The sequence below is a fragment of the Globicephala melas genome, chromosome 9 (assembly GCF_963455315.2).
Source record: "Globicephala melas chromosome 9, mGloMel1.2, whole genome shotgun sequence".
Lineage (NCBI taxonomy): Eukaryota > Metazoa > Chordata > Mammalia > Artiodactyla > Delphinidae > Globicephala > Globicephala melas.
Genome location: NC_083322.1, coordinates 21,808,872 through 21,827,178, shown reverse-complemented (window position 1 = coordinate 21,827,178; position 18,307 = coordinate 21,808,872). Strand labels below are relative to the sequence as shown.

The following is an 18,307-nucleotide window of genomic DNA, read 5'->3' as shown; positions in this document are numbered from 1 at the left end:
AAGTTTTTGATTATTAATTCAATCTCTTTCCTTGTTATAGGTCTATTCAAAATTTCTATTTATTCTTGAGTCAGTTTTGATAGTTTGTATCTCTCTAGGAATTTGTGCATTTTATCTAGGCTTACCTAATTTGTTGGCATACAATTATTCATAGAATTTTTTATAATCATTTTTATTTCTATGAGGTCACTATATTGTCAGTCTTTCATTCTTGATTTTAGTAATTTGAGTGTTCTATCTTTATTTACTTGGTCAATCTAGCTAATATTTTTTCAATTTTGTTGATCTTTTCAAAGAACCAATTTTTAGTTTTATTTATTATCTCTATTGTTTTTCTATTCTCTATTTCATTTATTTCAGGTCTAATCTCTATTATTTCTATCTTTCTGTTTGCTGTGGGTTTAGATTGCTCTCCTTTGCTAGTTTCTTAATATGGGAGGTTAGGTTGTTGACATGAAAACTTTCTTCTTTTTAAATATAACAATTCAGAACTATACATTTGCATCTAAGCACTGCTTTCACTGCATTGCAAAAGTTTTGGTGTGTTGTGCTTTCATTTTCATTTATATCAAAGTGCAGTTAACTCTGAACAACACAGGTTTAAACTGCACAGGTCCACTTATATATGGATTTTTTTCAATAAATATGTAGTACAGTACTCTACAATCTGCAGTTTGTTGAACATATGGATGCAGAACTGAGGATATGGAGGGCTGACTGTAAAGTTACACATGGAGTTTTGACTGCATGGAGGATCAGTGCCCCTAGCCCTTGTGTTGTTCAAGGGTCAGCTGTATTTTCTAATTTCCCTTGTGATACTTCCTTGACCTGGTGGTTACTTAGGGGTGTGTTGTTTAATTTCCAAGTATTTGTGAATTCCCCAAATTTCCTTCCATTAGTGATTTCTAATTTTAGTCTCTTTTGGTCAGGGAAAATACCTTGTATGATTTCTAGCCTTTTAAATTTAGTAAGACTTGTTTTATGTTCTAACATATGGTCTATGCTGGAGAATGTTCCATGTGCATTTGAGAATGATGTGTATTCTACTGTTGTTGAGTGGAGTGTTCTATAAATGTCTATTAGATCTAGTTGGTTTATAGTGTTAAGTCTTCTGTTTCCGTACTAATCTGTCTTATTATTTTACCCATTATTGAAAGTGGGTTATTGAAGTTTCCAACTTTTGTTGAATTGCTGATGGTGTCCCAGAGGTCTCTAAGATTCTTTTCATATTTCTTCATTCTTTTTTATTTCTATTCCTCAGACTGGATAAGCTCAACTGAACTATTTTCAAGTTTGAAAATTTTTTCATCTGCCTGCTCAAATCTGTTCTAGAGCCCTTCTAGTGAATTTTTCATTTCCGTCATAGTACTTTTCAACCACAGAATTTTCATTTGGGTCTTTTTGTCAAATATAATGTCTACCTCTTTATTGATATTTTTATTTTATGAGATATTGTTCTCATACTTTCCATTAGTTTTTTAGACATGGTTTCAGTTCATTCTTTTTAAACATTTATAATAGCTGATTTAAATCTTTGTCCTTTCAGTCCAACAGCTGGGCTTTCTCAGGGAGTTTCTACTGATTGCTTTTCCCTCCTATGTATTGACCATATGTTCATATTTATTTTCATTTCTCAAAATTTTTTACTGAAACTGGACATTTTAAATAATATAATATGGTAATCTGGAATTCAGATTGGCAATCTGGAATGTAATCTGTAAATCAGATTCTCTCCCTTCCCCAAGGTTTGTCATTGCTGTTCCTGTTTGTTATTGCTTGTTTAGTGACTTTTCTTAACAAATTCTGTAAAGTCTGTATTCTTTGCTGTATATTGAAATCTCTGATTTCTTAGCTTAGTGGTCAGCTAATAATAGGGCAGAAATTTCTAGGAACCAATAAGTCTTCCAGTCTTTGCAGAGGAGCTCAGTGTGTATGTTGGGACATGCCTTCAATACTCAGCTAGGCAGTTGAAAATTCTTCCTTTGCCTTTACTTCCTGCTTGCACAGAGACTCAAGGTCTCAAGTAAAAATGAGCTCTTAAGGTCTTTGCTGATTATGTGTACAGCCCTGAGCATGAGCACAGCTCCATATATGCATGTGGCCTTCTAGGTTCCCAGGAATGTGCAGATATTTTTACAGTCCCTGTGGTTTCATTGTCAAATTTTCCTTTTACGTTTTTCAGTTAGTCTATTATTTGCCCCAACCATTATCCAATGAGTGAGGCAGCTGTGAAGTTAAACAATTACCTCTAATTGTTTTTGACAACTGTCTTGGGGAAAAGGTTTTTTGCATTGGATGAACCCCGAGTCAGTCAAATAAAGACAACCTTGCAAGTGGGATCTCCCAGGAACCACCAGATAGGTCAAATAATGACAGTTCTTTATGAATGAGCTTTGAAGGAGCTCCAACTCCATTCTGCCCCTCTGATAACTGCCAGGCTGCTGGTTTTCACTGTAATTGTGGGCTATTGGTTTCCAAGACAACTATGGAGCTGGAAAGAAGTGCACGGGAATATGGCAAATTAAATTATTATACAAATTATCATACAAATCTCAGTTCTTACTGAGATTCAGCTTTTTTTTTAATAAATACTTTTTGGATTACTGTAACCTTTTGTTTATTTTCCAGAGTTCTGAAAAAGTTGATTCTGATTATTTTTGCTAGTTTTTCATTGTTTTTGTGGAGGAGAGAATTTTGAGGTTCTTAGCCCACTATTTTTGCTAACATCACTCAGTAGTAGTAATTTCTAGGTGAAGGTGTTTTATTTTGTAGTTTTGGTTTGTCAACATTTTCTTATTTTTCACAATACACATGTGATGTGTCTGCAATAATTGGTGGTCATTTACATAAAGAAAAGGAAATAAAATCTAAAACTAAAGTCCATGAAATTTTAGTTGCCATCTCAGTGTATTTGGCTATTTAGGGACCATAAATTAGGTACTTTATATTCTTTTAATTTTCTCTTATTAGTTATCATTGTCAATTTACCTCTAATGACTAGAAATAAAATCTTTAAAATGAAAAGTCTACTTGCATTTTTGTGGGGGCAGCAAAGAGAATGGTGTGGTGACTGTGACTCTTCAGTTAATTTGAGAGAGAACTCCTTGGGGCAGAGGAGTCATCATTAGAGTGACTGTATGTCCTGGTTTTCCTGGGATAGTCCCAGTTTAAACCTGTTATCAAACTGTAATAATTAATAACATGCACTTTACATTCTCAGGTGTCCCAGTTTGGATGATAAACTTCATGACCACTCTAGTTATTGACAGCAGCAGGAGGTGAGGAAGCCAGCGGATGACTCAGGAACTGCTGCAAGAAGAGAACACATGGGGTGCCAGTCTAGTACCAAGAATGGACCTGGGGATGAACAGTTGAAAGTCCTGAGCATGACTCTCCAACAAATTCACAGAGGTTTCCACCACAGTTTCTCAAGTATTTCTTGGATCGCCATCTTGGGTGAGTTCTTGATTCAAACTGATTCCTCCTGAGTTACTACAAAGCAATCATTAGATGCTCCTCCCAACTGCTTTGACTAACGGTAATTTGGGCCCATCTCCAGACTCTTGCAGGCATTTCCCATTTACTACTGGTTAGAATAGCCACATGGGCTCTTGAGTTGGCATTTGTGGTGCTGAGTTATCTGGTGAAGGAAATCCTGCTGTAATGGTCTTCTTGGTGTTGGGGCTTTGCTGAAGCTTCTTTGAAAGTGCAGGGAAAGAGATTCACATTGGCTATAGGAACTTAGGTAAGTAATCAGGTTTGGAAGAACAGAAGCTGAGTCCTGTTGCCTAGAGATTAGTGAGAGCAGGTTCCTGGGATTTAGGGTGGCTGTTAAATGCAAAATCTGGCTGTGGTGATTTTGGATGCCTCTGGTTTGAGAGCAGGCAGCATATTTCAGTAGCTTCTTAAATTTTTGGAGGAGAGGAGCATGAGACAGGAATTCCCCTTGTCTGGGGCAAATATCTGGCTTTATTATGAAAAAACTGCTATCAATATTCATGTATAAGTCTTCTCTTCGGTAAACAGGTGTAGAATTGCTGGTTCATATGGTAAGTGTATGTTTAACTTCATAAGGAATTGCCAAACTGTTTTCCAAAATGGTTATACCATTCTACCTTGTCACCCACAATATATGAGTTCCAGTTTCTCCACAACTTCTCCAACACTTAGAATTGTCACTTTAAAAATTTTTAATCATTCTACTGAGTGTGTAGTTGTAAATTATTGTAGTTTTAGTTTACATTTCCCTGATGGCTAACTTTTTGTATATCTTTTCATGTGCTTATTGACTAATTATCTTATTTTGTAAAAATCCCTTCAAATCCTTTGCCCATTTTTAAATTGGATAGTTTGTCTTCTTACTAATAAGTTGTAAGAGATCTATAGATATATTCTGGATTCAAGTCCTTTGTCTGATATATGTGTTGTGAATACTTGCCTTTTGGGGTATCAATTATTATTATAAAGAGTATTTTTCAAGGTTTTTCCTCATTTCATCTTGGTTGTCAAATTTATTGGCATAAAATTATTCAAAATATTATTATCCTTTTAACATCTTTAGATCTGTGGTGATAACACCTTTTCATTCCTGATATTGGTGATTTGTGTTCTTTATTCCTGGATCAGTTTAGCTAAGGGCTTCTCAGTTTTATTTATCCTTTCCAAGAAGCACTTTTTACTTTGTTAATTTTTCCATTATCTATCTCTTTTCTCATTTGTTAATTTCTGCTCTTATCTTTATTATTTCTTTTCTTTTATGGTCACGGGCTTGCTTTGCGCTTCTCGTTCCAGTTTCTTAAAGTGGAAGCTTAGGTCATTGATTTCAAATCTTTCTTTTTCTGATAAGGTAAAAGTTTTCCTATAAGCACTGCCTGAGTAATATGTTGTATTTTCGTTATCATTCAGTTCAAAATATTTACTCATTTTCCCTGTGATTGCATCTTCAATCCAAGAATCATTTACGTTTGTTGTTTAATTTCCTTCTCTTTGGGGTCATGATAACCGTATGAAAGAAACAAACTCCAACTGACATTTGATTTAATGTTAGACATCTTTCAGCCTTATTGCTTGCCTGTGTTTGTTGCCTCCTGTAGCATCCTGATAAAGCTCACTCACGCCCAAGGCCCACAAGCACAGGTGACCTCTTGCTGCCTCTTTGCCTCTTTTCATGCCAGGTGGAACCTCTTTCAAACTTTACACTGACAGGTATTTCCCTTTATGAAATATTGCACACTCACTATCCATTCTTTCTCTCTGTTCTGGATTTTCACTCAGAGAGAGCAATCCTCCCCACCACTCACCTTGGGACTTCTACACTATGTGAGTAATTATTTCTTTGACCATACCAAAGGATCACTGTCATACTGACATCCAAACATCAAGTTGGAGAGTCTCCATGTTGTGGTGGAGTTGCTATAATAGGGGTTTTATTGAGTTCTAATTTAACGCCTTTGCAGTCAGAGAATACGCTCTATAATTTCCATCCTTTTACATTTGGTGAAACTTATTCTATGGCCCAACATATAGTTTATTGTGGTGACTATACCACATGAACTTGAAAAGAATAGCTTTTCTAAAATCATTGGAAGTAGTGCTCTGCAAATGTCAATTAGGTCAACTTGGTTAATAGTGTTGTTCAAGTCTTCTGTATCTTAACTAATTTTCTGTCCTTTTGCTCTATTAATCATTGAGAAAGGAAGGCTGAATTCATAACCACAATTGTGAATTTGTATAATTTTTTTTAGTTCCATTAGTTTTTCTCTCATATATCTTAAAGCTCTGTTGTTAGATGCAAACATATTTAGTCTTACTATGTCCAGGTGACTTGATTATTTTATCATTATGAAATGTCCTTATGACAGGAAGAAGTCTAAGATGACCCACAAAATTTCCTTCCCCTCTGGTATATATAACCTGAATAATCTCCAGGGCTGTTGATGTGATGGGTTTTACTCCGTGGGTTAGGTTTTATTGGCACTATTGACCTGAGACTGGGAGATTATCTGGGTAAGACTGACCTAGTAACACAAAAAACAAAGTTTTCTCCTGCTGGCCACAGAAGAGGAGTCTGAAATTTGCAGCATGAGAAGGATTCAGTGCCCTTCACTGGCTTGAAGATGGAGGGTACCACATATCAAGGAATGACGGTATCCTCTAGGAGCTGAGTGAGACCCTGGCTGACAGCAAAGAAACGGGGAACTTAGTTATACAACCACAAGGAACTCAATTCTTCCAACTACAAGAGTGAACTTGAAAGCAGATTTTTTTTCCCCCAGAGCTTCCAGATGAAAACTCAACCTGGCCAATTTGAGCCTTGTGATATCTTGACTAGAGAAGCCAGCCATGCCATGCTTGGCTTCTAATGTACAAAATGTGAACTAATACATGGGTATTGTTTTAAGCTGCCAGGCTTGTGGTAATTTGTTATGCAGCAACAGGAAACCGGTATGGTCCTTCTTTATCTCTTAGCAATATTCCTTATTCTAAAGTCTACTTTCTCTGATATTTATATAGATGCTCCAGATTTCTTAAGATTAGTGTTTGTATGTTATATTTCTCCATCTTTTTATTTTAGTCTAACTATTTCTTTGTATATCAAGTCATTTCTTGTAGTCATCAGATAGTTAGGCCTTGCTCTGTTATTCACTCTGACAAGCTCTGCCTTATAATTGAGTATTTACATTTAATTTAATTACATATATTGTCTGGCTTATGTCTACCATCTTGCTACTACTTTTCTATTTCTTTCATCTGATTTTTGTTCTCTTTTTCTGCCTTCTTTTGCCCTAATTGCATATTTTTTAGTGTTTCATTTTATTTCCTCTAATGCATTACTGGTTATGCCTCTTTGTTTTCTGTGATTGTCCTATGTCTTATAATATCCGTCTTTAACTTGTTACACTGCACCTTCAAATAGTATTATATTTAATATTAAGTGTGAAACTATATACTTCTACATACCCCTACTGTCATTTGCACTCTTGTTGTCATATATTTCACTTCTACATATATAAATCCCACAATACATTGGTCATAGTTTAGTTTAAACAGTCAAATATGCTTTAAAGAAATTACAAAAGTGAGAAAATTAATTTTTTTTAACCCACATACTTGCCATTTCTGATTCCTCTGTGTGTGTGTGTAGATCTGAGGTTTCCTTCTTCAAGAAGAAATCATTTTCCTTCAGGTATTATTTTCCTTCAGATTGAGAAATTTCATTAACATTTCTTGTAGTATAGTAGTGTTGGAGACAAATTAATTCAGCTTTGTGTTTGTCTGGAAATGGGTTATGTCACCTTCATTAGAAAAAAAAACCTTTATATTTTGGAATAACTTTAGATTTATAGAATAGTTGCAAAGATAACAGAGAATTCTCATAAGTCCCTCACCATTTCTTCTATTTTTAACATCATACATTTGTCAAAACTAAGAAACCAACATTGGTATATCTTTATTAACTAAATTTTAGGACTTTTTCCATTAATATCCTCTTTCTGTTCCAACATCCTATCCAGGATGCCACACTGCACTTAGTAATCATGTATCCTTAGATTCCTTGGGTCTGTGATAGTTGCTCAGTCTTTCCTTGTGTTTTATGACCTTGACAGTTTGAAGGGTACTAGTCAGGTATTTTATTCAATGTTCTATATTTGGAGGTTTTTGTTCATAGTTAGACTGAAGTTGTGGGTTTTTGAAGGAAGACCACAGAAGTGAAGTGCCCTTCTCATCCCATCGTATCAGGAGGTACACGATGTCCACGTGATATCACTGGTGGTGTTAGCCTTGATCACTTGGTTAAGGTGGTATTTGCCAAGTTTCTTCATGATATAGTTAACATTTCTCCCTTTCCATACTCTATTATTTTGAAATGAGTTGGAACGTCAAGAAAGGAAGAAATTAAATTTCACCTGCTGGAGTGGCATAGGCAATTAATAAATGTATTTGGAAGTGTCTTGTCACTTTCATTTTATTTCATTCATTCAATATTTTATTTATATCAGTATGGACTCATGTATATTTGCCTTGGGTTATAATCCAATACTGTTATTATTTTGTTGTTCAAATTGTTTCAGATTTTGGCAGTTGGGAACACTTTCAGGTTGGTTCCTATGTCCCTTTGTTAGGCCCCCCATCATTTTATTTTTTTGAGAATTTTCTTACTTTCTGTTACTTCAAGATATTGCTTTCTTGTATTTTCTTCACCCCAATCTTAGAATTCAATCATTTCTCAAAGATGCCTGTTTTGTTTTATTTTACTTCGAAAATGGTACATGGAAACTAAAATCTCAGCACTGGGTTTATTCATTACTACTAGGATGCTTTTTGGTCCTCTCAGCAGACAGAGCTGCATAATATATTTATGTATACTAACTAATAAATACAAGTATATCTATGATTGTTTCTGCATGTGTGTATATGTGTATATATATACATACATATATATAAAAGCACAGACGAGTTCATATATATAATACATACATGAGCTCATATTGCTGCCTCTGCCTTCAAAACCAGCACTGTAAGTTTCATTTTAACTTTCCTTTCTTCTCTGTAACTTCCCTTGTCATAGTGAGGAACCTGATTCCCACCATCCACCATCCATTTACTTAGTTGTTCATCTTCGATATACATGTAAAGCAATTTTAGAGTTGTGAACCTGTACTCCAATGAGAAACAAATTTACCAGGTAAAATTCAGTTTTTATGCATAGTTTCTTTTGTCTTTAGCCTTAAAGCTTCTAGTCGAAATGCAGTTTCCAAAGTTACTTAAGGTCAGCTCCTTTTCTCCCTACACCCTTAAATGTGGTTATGGCATACATATGTAATACAGTTAAACTTATTTGTCACAGTTTACATTCCATCCTGGGATTCCCCCAACATCCCAGTTAATCTATATCTATAATTACTATTATGATTACTATAGTATTATAGTAATAGTAAGTCTTAAAATCAGGTAACATTTTTTTTCCCCCAAAATTGTTTGGCTATTCTAATTTCTTTGCCTTTCCATGTGAATTTTAGAATAAGCTTATAAAAATCTACAAAAAAGTTGACTGGGATTTTGTTTGGGACTGCACTGAATCTGTAGACCATATTTGATGGAATTAACATCTTAGCAATATTGAGTCTTCCAGCTCACAAGCATGGTACATCTTTCCATTTATTTAGATCTTCTTTATATCTTTCATAAATGTTTTTTAGTTTTCCACATACAGATCTTGTACGTATTTTGTTAGATTTATACCTAAGTCCTTTTTGAGGGTGGTGCTATTGTCAATAGTATTGTTTTGTTTTAATTTCAGGTTCCAATTGTTCATTGCTTGTACATAGGAATACAACTGGCTTCTGTATGCTAAGCTTGTATCTTGCAATGTTGTTAAACTCAATTTTTAGTTTAGAGGTTTTTTTTGTAGATTCTGTGGGATTTTCTGGATATATAATCATGTTGCCTATGACTAGTTTGTTTATTTCTCTCTAATCTGTATACATTTCTTTTTCTTACCTTATTGCACTAGCTAGGAACTCAAGTACAATGTTGAACAGGAGAGGTAAAGAGGACATCTTTGCCTTGTTCCAAATCTTATGAAAGAAAGCATTCAATCTCTTGTCATTAAGTATAATGTTACCTGTATGAGTTTTTGCAGGTACCATTTATTAGGTTAAAGAAGTTCCCTTCCATTTCTAGTTTCCTGAGAACTTTTATCATGAATCAATGTTGAATTTTGTCAAAAGCTTTTTCTGCACCTACTGATATGGTCATATTATTTTTATCATTTAGTCTATTAATATGGTGAATTATATTGATTTATTTTCTTCCCACCTGTATTGAGATATTATTTACATATAACATATGTAAATTTAAGGTGTACAGTGTGATGATTAGACACATGTATATATTATAAAATGATTACCACAATAAGGTTAGTTAATATCTCTATCCCATCACATAATCATAATTGTTTGTGTGTGTGGTGATAACATTTAAGATCTACTTTCAAGTATATAATATAGTATTAATAATTATAGCTAATATTATAGTGATGACTTTTAAGTGTTGGTCCATTCTTGTGTTCCTAATATGAACCCCACTTAGTCATATGTATTTTCCTTTTTCTCTATTGGTGGGTTCAGTTTGCTAACACTTTGTATCTAATTCATGAGAGATATTAGTTTATAGTTTTCTTTTCTTGAAATCAGTCTTTGTCTGATTTTTGTATTTAGGATAATGCTGGTCTCATAAAATAAGTTGGGAAATGTTCCTTCCTTTTTTATTTTGTGTAAGATAGTATGCATAGTTATAGTGTTATTTCTTCTTTAAATATTTAGTAGAAGTCACATTGAAACTGTCTTTTATAGGGTTTAATTGGGGGCAAGTTTTTGTTTAGTTTTGTTTTTTTGCGGTACGCGGGCCTCTCACTGTTGTGGCCACTCCCGTTGGGGAGCACAGGCTCTGGACGCTCAGGCTCAGCGGCCATGGCTCACGGGCCCAGCCGCTCCACAGCATGTGGGATCTTCCTGGACCAGGGCATGAACCCGTGTCCCCTGCATCGGCAGGCGGACTCTCAACCACTGCGCCACCAGGGAAACCCGGGGGCAAGTTTTAAACTACAAATGTATTTTCTTTAATAGATATAAGGTTATCAGAATTATCCTTATCTATTCCTTCTGTGGTGAGTTTTGGCAATGTGTGTCTTTCAAGGAGTTGGTCCACTTTACCAAACCTTTTGAATTTTGAGACATAGAGTTGTTTTATCTTTTTAAAAGATAATTGCCTAATTATCTTTTTAATATCAGAGGGGTCTCTCTTCTTTTATTCCTAATATTGGTAATTTTTATCTTCTCTCTTTTTTCTTGGTTAGCTGTGCTAATATTTGGTTCTTACTGGGGAGTAGGGGACATCAGAGAGCAACAACATGCCTAGAAAATCAGTATGCAGTGAACTCAAGCACTGGTCTAAGAACACCTGTAGATTTTTGACTCTCAATGAAAAATTGAATTTCTTGGTATCAGGAGGGCTAGTGCTATTGATCCTGCTGGGGACCTCTGTACTGAGATGAATGGTGAATTTATGTTCTAGCATAATTCCTTGACAACCTGAGTTACTCTAGTTGCATCAATAAGTGGGTGCCTTTAAACGTGGATCTAGAATCTTTTGTGATAAGGGATTAATTAATGGTTCAAGGTCCTAGAAACTTGCTTAAGAGCCCCTTCTTTGGGATAGTTAAAAGCTGGATCTTTGGGAACATCTTTAAAGTAAATAAATCTGTAGCCATACTGATCAGAAAGAAAAGAGAACAAAAATTACCAATATCATGAATAAATGAAGGGATAACACTACAGCTCTAACAGACATTAAAAAGATAATAACATTTATGAAAAGATGTATGCCAATAAATCTGACAATGATTCAAACTACCAAATCTTTCTCAAGAAGAAATTGGTAACCTGAATAGTCCTGTATCTATTAAAGAAATAGAATTTGTAGGTTTAAAAATCTTCCTTCCCCGCAAAACAAACTAACTGACCAAAAAAACGCTCCAGGCCAAATAGCCTCATTGAGGAATTCTACCAACAATTTAAGGGAGAAAAATACGAATTCTATACAAAATTTTTCAAAAATGGAAGAGGAAGACATTTCCTAATGCATCTTATTAGGCCAGTGTTACCTGGCAAAGACATTATAAGAAAAGAAAACTGGATATCAGTATCTTTCATGAATATAGTCACAAAAATTTTCACAAAAGTTTAGCACATCAAACCCCAATCAAATAAAACATCATTTGAATTTACTTAAGAGGAATATGTCCACACAAAGCTTTGTATGTGAATGTTCATAATAGCTTAATTTGTAATACCTCAAAATGGAAACAACTCAAATGTCCATGTACAGATGACTAGATAAATGAGTAAATGAATAGACAGTTGATGGCTATATAGTTGATTCCATATAACTATGGGATACTATTCAGCATTGAAAAGGAACAAAGTAACAATACAAAAACATGGATAGATCTTAAAATCATTATGTTGAGTGAAAAGTCATCCAAAAAAGAGTACATACTCACAATTTTATTTATATAAAATTCTAGAAAAGTCTAACTAACCTACAGTGACAGAAACTGGATCAGTGATTGCCTGGGGATGGGTATATAGGAGGTGAGGGAAGGAAAATAAATGCATCACAAAACAGCAGGAGGAAAATTTGGGGGTGACAGATAATGTTCATAATCACTAACTAGATTATTTTAAATATTTGTGATTTGTTATATATCTGTTATATCTCAAAAAAATTATTAAAAATTCACCCCCCAAAAAAGAGAGAGGGCTGAGGAAAGCTTTTTTTTTTTTTTTTTTTTTTGCGGTACGCTGGCCTCTCACTGCTATGGTCTCTCCCGTTGCGGAGCACAGGCTCCGGACCCGCAGGCTCAGCGGTCATGGCTCATGGGCCCAGCCGCTCCACGGCATGTGGGACGTGGGGCATGAACCCACGTCCCCTGCATCGGCAGGCGGACTCTCAACCACTGCGCCACCAGGGAAGCCCTGAGGAAAGCTTTTAAGTGGACTTGGTCTCTGGCAGTCATCCATCTCTGGCTCACCCACTTGCCTAGTTCTCATTCTTGGGTTTCCTAGTACCTTCATCCTCCCTCATTTTGACTCTGTACCTTAGCTTTTATTTCCTATTGCGGCATCAGCAGTTTATGGGGTTAGAACTTGGGGACGGTACTAGGTCTTTTCACTCTTTCCCTTAAGCCCCTGTTATATCCCTAGTTTACTGTCTGTCATTTTCAACGCTAACACCATTACCAAAGCAACGGTTTTTGTTCCCTCTATACATCCTGTATATAGTCTCTGCCCCCACAGGCTGAGGTCCTTCCATTGCCTCTCTATAAAACTAAAAGTTTAATGGTAGCAAGAATTGCAGTCAGTTTACTTTCTAGTGCCCTTGAGTTTTTAGCCTTAAAACTCCTTCCTTGGATTGCAGACACTTGAAGACAGTTTCACCTCTGAAGATGGTCCAGGCCCCTACATCCAGGGCTTTGGGCCCCATCTCTTTTGAGAGGGTGGCAGAAGACCTCTTTTCCTTCATATTCAATTTTCCTTCTTTTTCTGAGAATCATTTTAACCAATTTCACAGCCTCCAGCTGCTTCATCTTGAGAGCAGAGAGTGCTACACTAATAGCAGGCAGTCCTCCCAGAGCAATTTATGGCTTCACAGCTCTGAAAATTACAGTCATTTACAGTCTTCTCCATTAGTGCCCTGACCCCATCCAGTTATGTCTGCATGTTTTTGGTTCCTGATGTCTAAAGCTTCTTGTTGCTTTACTACCTGATTTCCGCAAGCTGAAAATGTACTTCTTCCATTTCCTGGGGGCCTTCTAACCTGTATACCTGTTCAATATTCAGATCATAGGGTCACCTTTGTTTGTTTTCTGTTATTGGGTTCACTAATTCTATTATAAACCTGTCATTTTCCAGAGCTAGTTCTGTGATAAGAGAAATTATCAGTGAATTCTGATTCTTCCTAAAGTCCTATTACTTAGGCTAGCCCTGTCTACCTCTCTTCTATGAGCTGTGTAGTTTTGTTTGAACTTCTCCTATCAGTCCAACACCAGTGTCAAACCCAGACATGGCTTCTTGTGGCTCCCCTTCAGTGAGTCTCACCATTTATTCACCCATCTAGGCCAACCCAGAGGTTTAAGGGAGCCCTGCTCCCTGGCTTGTTGGTCTAAGCAGCCATTAAAGGCAAGCCAGGGATGCTCCAGTAGAGTTGTTCTCAAACTTTAGAGTGCATTGCTTTCACTTCGAGGGCTTACTGAAACACAGATTGCTGAGCCTATCCCCAGGGTTGCTGATTCAGGGGGACGGACCATTTGCGTTTTACCAAATTCCAGATGATGCTGATGGTGCTGGTCAGGGGACTACACGTTGAGAACCACTGCTGTAGTCCATTCTCAGCAATTGCCCAAGGCAATGTATTATCCACCTGTCCCTATTCCTCTTTCCTTTGTTATTGGCTATTGTTTTTAGCTTCACATCTGTCCTCTGTGCACATCCCAGGCTTGGTTCTCCCAGTTGTCCCTTACTCCAAGCCCTTTGACCGATCTTCCTGGCTTTTTCTGCTCCAGGAAGTCCCTTCTCTAGCTCCAGTCTCTCGGGGTTCCTATTTCAGTATCAAAACCCTTAGCCACTTTGAAGAGGGTGTCCAGACCTACTTTGACCAAGTCTTAACCCCCAAATCTCCTGGCCATGGTTGCCCAATCCATTTCCCCTCAATCATTGCCTTGCCTTGAAACTAGCTAATTATTACCTCTGAATTTTATGCTAAATAGCTCTGGACTTCTCCCTCTTAAATCTGCCATCTCAAGTTATTATCATGGGCACCAAGAAGGAAGCTCCCTGGATTTATTTTTATTATTATTTCTCTATCAATAGCTCTCTGAAAGCACATTTCAGTAGTACATTCTGGAATAGAGGCTAGGAGATAGTCAAGTGTATCTCAGTTTCTGCTCTAACACATTTCTCTTTTTTCTTCTGTTAAATCTCTTGAGTGTCTGATCGCCCATCCAAACCCAGAAACAACTAAAATATCTTCCTTCTTCCTATCTTCATTATTCAAAGCAGTTAAATCTGTATTTATCCTTTTAAGTACATTTGTTTCATGCAGTATAGTCTGGTTTCTAAGATATCAACCATCCCAGGCAGTGCCTTTTTTCTTCTTTCTCCCTTAAGCCCCTGTTATTTTCCTGTTTGCCATTTCTAAGCTAAGACTGTCTCCAGGGCAACGGTCCTCTGCTCACCAGTGGGGCCTCAGCTCCTGGCACACCCCCCTCAGCGAAGGCCCCTCCACTCTCTATGTGCAAATTGGATTTCCAGAACCTAATGCTCCAGGTGCAGGTTGATTGTTTTTTTCCTTTTTTTGGCCTTTGGGTTTATAATTATTTCATTTCTTCATCCACCTCAGTTCAAGAATCTATATTTCCAATTTAATTCTCTCATTCTGCTCCACCTCCCCTTGTTCCTTGCCCTCTAAAATTCACCATAATGGCCAAGACTTATTAAGATTTCGAGGGTCCCCACCCAGGAGAGACAGAAGCAGGAGTGTCCTTTGCTATCCTGTGGTCAGGTTGTAGATGTCCTGCTAATTGCCATGAGCTTGTCTTTCTCCCTGTCTTCTTTTTTTTTTTTTTCTGAGATATAATTAACATATAACATTATGCAATGTTTAAATTTAAGATGTATAAAGTGTAGGTTTGATACATTTAAATATTGCAATATGATGACTACAGTAGTGTTAGCTCATTCCTCTGTTTTTAAATAAAGTCCTCCTGGGGGTAATTTTCAGTCATCCCAGAGTGCATAAAAGGAAGGACCCATCCTGTCCTTCACTGCAGTATTCTCAGTTCCTCAGAATGCTGTGATCTGTGATAAAATTTTTCTTCTGCCTTGTGATGAAAAAAAAAAAATAAAGACCAGGTGCCAGCTAATGGTCCTTTTCTGGAGAAGGGCTATCATTTCCATTTTGTCCTTTTTACTTTTGTGGTGTTAAAATGTCCTTTAATTTTTATGACCCTTTGTGGATCTCCCATATCTTATTAAACCTGTGAACTCTAAACCTTCTGGGCTCCATCTCTCTTCTCCACCAATTCTGAGGCAAAAAGCTGCTCACCAGAGCTTGTTGTTCAGAGATGAACTTCCCCTGACCCCAGAAATGGATGTGCCTCTGCGAGAACACTAGATTCCTACTCCTCAAAGAGATGCTAATCCAGACCCTAAGCCAGGGCAGGATCCCATGCTTTCCACATGAGATGTTACCCAGGAATGCAGCAGCTCTTAGGATTTACGTGAGCAGCCCTGAACCTCAGTCCCTTATGCATATACTAGCATTGGTTCTGCCAATCCCTCCAGATGTTAGCCCTGTTCTCAAAATCCCAAATCTTCCTGAATCCTTGCCTGGTTTCTTCTTCTGGCAAAGTGTCTGGACACTGTAAAAACCCCAAGAACATCCTTTATCCCCAGCCCTTATTCCTTAAAGAAATACTTCTCAGAATTTTCCACCAAACAATTTCTAATGGCAGAGGAACCTGAATTCACATGAAGGAGAGAGTGAGAGGCAGCCTGAAGGGGTTATTGCAAGCAAGGAATTTGTATTTTATCTTAAAAATCACATGCAATTTTTGCATTCTACTTCATAATTCATTCTTATTTGTGTTAATATAAAAGTATTTAAAATTATTTACCATCAAGCACAAGTGGCCTGACACTTCAGAAGTGCAGTATCGTTATCCGGCAGCTTGATTCCAGGTAGCACATGGAAGCAACACCACGATCGTTTCAGCCATCCCCCTATCCCAGAATGGCCACATGGTGTGTCACATGGCCACCCTTGGCTTTACTTGGAAGTCCTTTTTTTCATCTCTAGTCAACCACCTATGTCGTTTCCCTCAAGGGATTACACAAATCTTCTCCAAGCCCTATCTTACTTCTACTCCATTCTACAAATTACCCTCTGTTTTGGCAAGGAAAGGGTTCCCCTTGGATGGCATCTTCCTTAACTCCTCCCTAATCCATCAGAGAAGGCTGATATGTGGGTCATGTAGTCAGCTTGGGCTGCTATAACAATTACCATAGAACGGATGACTTACACAATGAAGGTTTATTTCTTACAGTTCTGGAGGCTGGGAAGTTCAAGATCAAGGTGCTGGCAGATTCAGCGTCCTGTGAGGGCCTGCTTCTTGGCTTATAGATGGCCACCTCCTCACTGTATCCTCACATGGTGGAGAGAGAGTGTTCTAGTCTCTTTCTCTTCTTAGAAGGAAATTAATTCCATCATGGAGGCTCCACCCTCATAACCTCATCTAAACCTAGCTACCTCTCAAAGACTCTACCTCCTAATATCATCATATGGGGGGTTAGGGTTTCAACATATGAATTTTGGGGGGACACACACATTCAGTTCATAACAGTGGGCTTTATGCTATGCTCTGTTAGAAAAGCACCAGAAGATATTTCCTTGGGCTCTGTTATTACAAAGATTAAAAGCAAAATAACTTTTTCCTTAATTCTAAAAGCAGTATATTGTAGTAGTCATCTGCTGTTTATGCCTGCTAAGCTGCCTTTATTCTGATATCAGACCCTCTTTTTTTTTTTTCTCTCTCCTTTTGGGAACCACTCTTCAGTATGGGGCTGAGACCACCCTGCCCTTGCTCAGCTCCATGCATGGTCCTGTTACCCATGCCTTGCCATCAGGGTGCCAGGGCTCAGGGAAGGAAATGTGTCCCAGCTGCATCTTTAAGAGTTGGCTCAGGACTTTTCCTGGTGTGACTTTTCCTCTGGGGTTGCTAAGCTATTAGGCTGCTGTGTCATCCTCACAGTGAGAGAGACAGTCTGAGAATGAAGCCAATGCAGGGGAAGGAAGAACCAATAGATGAGGAAAGCTTCATTCTCAAAAACTTCAGTGGAGCACCTAGATCCAGCTATGTCTGAATCTACCCCCAGATGACACAATAAATAAATGAACTAGTGACACAATAAACCAATAAATTTTGCCTTTTCTTAAATTAGTTTATGTTTCTGTCACTAGCAATCATAAGAATCTTGACTAATATAGAAGTCTCTTTGGGAAAAGATAAAACATTATAGAGTATATAACAAAGTGAAATAGAAGTTGAAAGTCTTTTGTAATTTCTTCTCCATTGTTAAGAATTTAATGTACATTCTTCCAGACTTTTTCTAAACTTATACTAAATATTTTTACATCACCTTAAAAATCAGCTTTACTGAAGTATAATTCACATACAATAAAATTTAATAAGTTTAAGTATACAGTTGACCCTTGAAAAACATGGGTTTGAACTGCATGGGTCCACTTATATGCAAATTTTTTTCACTAAATTTGTACTACAGTACTACATGATCTGGGGTTGGTTGAATCAAGGATGTGGAGGGCTGGCTGTAAATTATGCTTGGACTTTTTTTTTTTTTTTGCGGTACGCGGACCTCTCACTGTTGTGGCCTCTCCCGTTGCGGAGCACAGGCTCAGCGGCCATGGCTCACGGGCCCAGCTGCTCTGCAGCATGTGGGATCTTCCCGGATCGGGGCATGAACCCATGTCCCCTGCATCGGCAGGAGGATTCTCAACCACTGCGCCACCAGGGAAGCTCCTATGCTTGGACTTTTAACTGAGTAGAGGATCAGTGCCTCTAACTCCCATGTTGTTCAAGAGTTAACCGTATATTGTATATATTAGCCATTTCACCACATTCATAATCATGATATAGAGAATGTCTCCACCACCCCCAAAAGTTTGG

At 37.3% G+C, this 18,307-nt stretch overlaps 1 protein-coding gene across 1 annotated transcript in view; it reads left to right on the top strand.

The window, feature by feature from the left end:
• MEST (mesoderm specific transcript) overlaps positions 1-18,307 on the top strand; it is a 70,625-nt gene that overhangs the window by 21,358 nt on the left and 30,960 nt on the right. Inside the window, exon 3 of the mRNA XM_060305309.1 lies at positions 3,221-3,456. The gene's annotated coding sequence lies outside the window, so the exon portion shown is untranslated. The remainder of the gene's footprint in view (positions 1-3,220; positions 3,457-18,307) is intronic.